The following is a 5,252-nucleotide window of genomic DNA, read 5'->3' as shown; positions in this document are numbered from 1 at the left end:
GTTTGATAAGAATCATGAAGATAATGGCATATGTCCGAACAGGCTAATCTGGAATCATCTGGATAGATGATATTCGTGTTCACGCACACCAATTAACCTAATGTGCACACTACCACAATCGAATGGTATGTCGATGTAGCACTTTAGGATCGAATCCACAGAGACCAACTCTTACACTTTATTTCTATAGGATCAATATTAAGCTAAAACAATATGGGGGTTTCGAGTTTTGTAACAAGAAGCAAATAAAATAAAGTAAATGTGAATTCAGATTAAAGAGAAGCCAGCCTAGGGTTACTTCATCGGGTGCTAATACTTGTGAGCTAAACAATTATTCAAGTGCTAATAAGAACAGTCTAGAACTCGGATCACTCAAGTAGAACAGTCCACTGTCGTGGTACTGCTCCCTATGCTGATCGATCTCACCGTCTAACTGTCGTTGAGGTGAGAAGCGATCAACAAGCAATAGAGATCAAGTCCGATAGGTTCACAGAACACCCTAATATCTACTTTCGCTGATTAGGGATGCAATGCTCATTCAAAACAGATCTAGCAACCTAAGCACTTTTGATGATCAGATTAAACCTATGATCTAACATTAAGCGGCCAGTTTAATGCAAGCAATAAGAACAGTTATGAATGAAGACAATCAGTGATTCACTTATCTATGTTTAGCTCACGAAATCAACACCCTAGAACCCTAGACAAGCTAGCCGACTACTCAGCCATGAACATAGAAAACACAGAGTTCATAGATGAATAATACTGCATAAATATAACAGAAACAAAGAGAGGGTTCAGGATGATCTTCTCTAAAACGAGAGAGAGAGAGATCCTTCTCCCTTTACAAGGTAAGAAATCACAAAGTAAAAAGCTCTAGAGTCTGTTTCTCTATGAAAAGTAGCGTAGAATGATGTAGAAAAATAGAAAAAGAAGTTATATCAAAAGCCACAGGCGGCCAGAGAGAAAAAGAGGATAATTAGGGCAAATCCCGAGATGTTGTATTTTCCTTATTCGTCGGGAACAATCGCGGGATCACTCCGTCTGCTTGTTCCGCTTGATCGGGAACAGTCATCAGACTGTTCTGCGTGAAAATCACCAAACTGCACTGTTTTCTGCTTCTTTTGTTCCAGCAGGTCCATCTCCCATCCAGTGCAACTCCAGACCTGTAATGACTCGAAAAGGACTAGAAAGACTCGATAAAGACTTGAAAACCAATTAGAAAACATATATACAATGATGTATAAAACACCATATATCAATTCCCCCAGACTTAGATCCTTGTTTGTCCTCGAACAAGACCAAGTATCAAGAACAGGGAGAAAGGTTTGAAAGTGTGGGAACTCTCCTATTCTCAGCAACCATACCTTAACCACGAATCTCTGAACCATACAAGCAGTAAACTAGGACAACACACCCTTACCAGAACCCCACTGACTGCTGTTCGAAAATCGGCTCCATACTCTACATCTCAAACCTGAAAAAGCAACACTATCGAGACAGAACTCCCTACATTCATTTAAGAGCAGCGTGAGCTTCTCATCACAGGCACTATTCAGGGTAGACGGGCTAGGTGTGGAACAGGCTAATTTTATGGTGGAGCTAAAGAGTGTTTAGGGGCTACCAACTTTTCGTAGTGGATGCAGGATATCGCGCAAAATAGTCGTGAGAGGACGGCTCCATTGATGTCCACAGCCCCTTACTCGTTTTGCTATCTCAGGAGCGACTGTTCTTTTCGTTCGGGAACAATCATCAGACTGCTCCGCTCATCTGTCTGCTCCTCATCCCTTCATATTGATACCTACTCTTCTGCTCGACCTTCCCAATGGCTCATGTATCCTGAATTCTTCTCCTTCTCCATCACCATATGCTAAATAAAATGAAAGATTTTTTTTTTTTTTTTTTTTTTTTTTTTTTTTTAAGATGGTGGGGTGACGAAGAAGGAGGTAACATGTGATGTTTGGATTGCCACTGGTGGTTCTTCTGGTTCAAATCATTCTGGTTCTCCACCCATGTTCTTGCACAGCTCATTGGTCGCTCCCTTAATCTGCTTGTTCTCCTTCTGACTGAATCTGCGCAGCAGTAACGAGTAAGAGGCTGCGTCGATCCTTTCCTCTCCGACCTTTTTGCACATATCTGCACATATAACACTGAAAAACAAATGCATGAAGGTGGAATAAAGGCTAAGGTTCAGGGTGGGAACTAGCTAAAGATGAGCTAGCCACTCAGGAACAACAAGATGGATAGAAAGAATAAGAAGTCCTGAGTGTAGTTCTCGTTTCCCTGATCTAGTGCCCATAACAAGAAGAATTTCAGTCAAGATTAGGTTCAAGTTATTTGGAGTTAAGTCTACCCAGTGTAACCTGATCGGCTGAGAACTTCTGGAGAATCAAGTGAGATATGTCAGGGTGTTCCGGGTCCACATGTGTGTCTTTCGCCACTGCTAAGGTCACTGAATAAGACAACTAAAGCACGAGGTGGTTAGTGATCAACACAGAATAAGGTCCTAATTCCCACAAAACTTTGACTGACTCGATCCTAAAAACTGACTCAGACTGACTCAAAAGAAAAACAAAAGAAAGAAACGAGTTAGTAAACGACGAAGACCCTCCCCCAGACTTACTTCACAACGTCTCGGTGTGAAAATAAATCAGAGAGAAGGTGAAAACCAGAATATACAAATTTTTTTGGTCGAGATACTTACCTGGAGCGGGTGCTCCGAAAAATTCTGGGTGTTCTGTCGCCAGATTTTCACCTGGGCGGTTGTTCTTGGCTCCTGCAGAACAGGGAGCTCCGTTTCTGCAACCCAGAATTTTTCGAAGTATCTCGAATTTTTCTGCTTTTTGACCTGAAACTCAATAAACTAAAACGAAAATAAGCAAACAAAAACAAAACCAAGTTATATTTACACTTACCAGTGGGTTGCCTCCCACCAAGCGCTTGGTTAAAGTCACTAGCTTGACTTGGTGACAGGGATCAGTCGGGTTGAGCATGAGGGCTTGTTCCAAAACAAGCTCCACAATCAGACATGTTCAGCTTCAAAACTCTGCTCAACAACCCTTTCACAGCAGCTTCTCCTTTCTCTTTCAGCTCATCAGTGAGAATAACTCTGACTTTAGAGAAAGGTTTAGAGGTACCCTTGCACTTTACCTCATACTCAATGGATTTCTCATCACACCAGTGAGGTGTCAAAGTCATAGTAGGATCTCCTTTGACCCTTTTCTTCTGGACTTTCTCTTTCACCCTTGCATTCCCACTGAGTTTCTTGGTATCATTGTGAGGATCTCCATTCAGAACTTCCTTGAACTCACTGTTTTTACCAAGCTCCTTCCTTGGAACAACCTTCAGCTTTTCTCCACTGAACACTGAGATGCAAGAGGCGTGTAGTTTCTGAAATCTGGTGGGAACAGCCTGATAGAAGACATTCTTGTTGATGTGGGAGAAGGAGACTCTCTTATTAGGCATATCAACGATTGCTCCCACTGTAGCCATAAATGTCCTTCCTAAGATCAAAGGCATCTCATGATCCTTGTTCATCTCAACAACCTGAAATTCAGTATGGAGAACACAGTCCCCAACTTGGACAGGAAGGTTGCGAATGGTGCCATAAGGAACTGCTCTGGAAGAGTTTGCAAAAGTCAGAGTCACCTGAGAAGGCTCAACATCAGCAATGCCCAACTTGTCTACAATCGCCTTTGAGACAAGATTCACACAAGATCCAGAGTCACAAAGAGCTTCCTCAAATTCTACTCCAGCAATGGAACATGGAAAAGCAAATTTTCCAGGGTCATCAACCTTAGGCAACACCTTCAGGTGTCTAGGTGGAATCGGATAGGGAACCTTAGGAACATAGACTCGCACTGGTGGAATATCAGTAGATCCGTCGGGAGCGGGAGCAGTCGCGGGAGCAGTCACTCTAGAGCTAGCAGACTGCTCTGTTCTCTGTTCTGCGCCCAGAACAGTCTCAGCGAACAGTTGTTCCGCTTGTTTTTCCTCAGATTTCTCACGCTCTGCTCGGTTGCATTACAGTGCTCAACCCTAGGATTCATCACACTCTTTCCACGAATGATCTCTTGCTGCCTTTTAACAGTTTCAGCAGTTTGAGCAAGCTGAACATCAATCCTCTTTATGTGGTTGCTCACAGTATCATATTTTGAATTCAGCTCAGTGAACATGCTGTCCATCCTGGTATTGATGTCTGCGGTAACCTGATTCAGTGCCTTGACCTGAAGTTGCTGGCTCTGGAGCATCTGCTGCATCATAATGTTCAGATTTTTCAGATCATCCGGCGGACTGTTCCCTGCAGTTGGAGCACTCGCGGCTGGAACAGCTTGCTGATTGCTCTGCGGGATGGTGTTCTGATACCCAGATCCTTGTGCCTGGTTGTTCTGCAGTAGCTGATCGACCTTAGCTGTCAGCTCATCAATTTTCTGGGTGTGTACACTGTTGACTTCTTGGAGCGATCGCTCTCCTGGTTCTCATTGGTTGAGCTAGCTGCCATGTTCTCAATCAGCTTGAGCGCTCCATCAGTGGTCTGAGTCATGAAGTCTCCATTGCTCGAAGAGTTTAGAGCACCTTGGTATTTCCAGTCCACCCCATCATAGAAAATGCCCAGGAGGTAATCATCATCAAATCCATGGTGAGGACATTCTCTCTGGTAGTCATTGAAGCGCTCCCATGCGTCACAAAAAGGCTCATCATGGAGCTGTCTGAATGAGGTGATCTTGTTCCTCAATGTAGCTGTTCTCGCCTTAGAGTAGAAATGGTTGAGGAACGCTGATCGGACCTGTTCCCACGAAGTGAGAGAGCCGGTAGGGAGAGAGTTCAACCACCGTGCAGCTTTTCCATCAAGAGAGAATGGGAATAGCATGCACTTGATGTAGTCTGGTGGCACACCATTCGCACGAGTGAAACTGCAGACTTTTTCGAAATTCTCAATATGCTCCATTGGAATTTCTGCAGAGAGACCAGAGAACACTTTTCTCTGCACCAGATCAATCAGAGCAGGCTTGATCTCGAAGTCCTGCCTGGTGCAGAGTGGAGGAACAATGGCAGAGCGCGTAGTAGGAATGTTCCGCGGAAGGTTTCTCTCCCCGATTGGAACAGTCTGCGCTGCTTGTTCCTGCCGCGCGAGAGCAGCCTGTTGAGCAGCATGCCTGCTGAGCTTGGATGGTCTGCTGCATCTGAAGCATCTGCTGTTGCATCAGTTGCATTGCTGCAGCGAGATCATCTTGATGACCGTGATCACCCAT

General features: G+C 44.2%; 1 non-coding gene across 1 annotated transcript; it reads left to right on the top strand.

Annotated features, from left to right (window-relative positions):
• The first annotated feature begins 4,631 nt into the window (after positions 1-4,631).
• On the top strand, positions 4,632-4,738 carry LOC130505879 (small nucleolar RNA R71). The gene has a single exon (XR_008941830.1). It is a non-coding gene; the product is annotated as a small nucleolar RNA R71 (small nucleolar RNA).
• The last annotated feature ends 514 nt before the right edge of the window (positions 4,739-5,252 follow it).

Source organism: Raphanus sativus, unplaced genomic scaffold, assembly GCF_000801105.2.
Source record: "Raphanus sativus cultivar WK10039 unplaced genomic scaffold, ASM80110v3 Scaffold2660, whole genome shotgun sequence".
Classification (NCBI taxonomy): Eukaryota; Viridiplantae; Streptophyta; class Magnoliopsida; order Brassicales; family Brassicaceae; genus Raphanus; species Raphanus sativus.
This window is presented reverse-complemented; position numbering and strand designations above follow the sequence as displayed.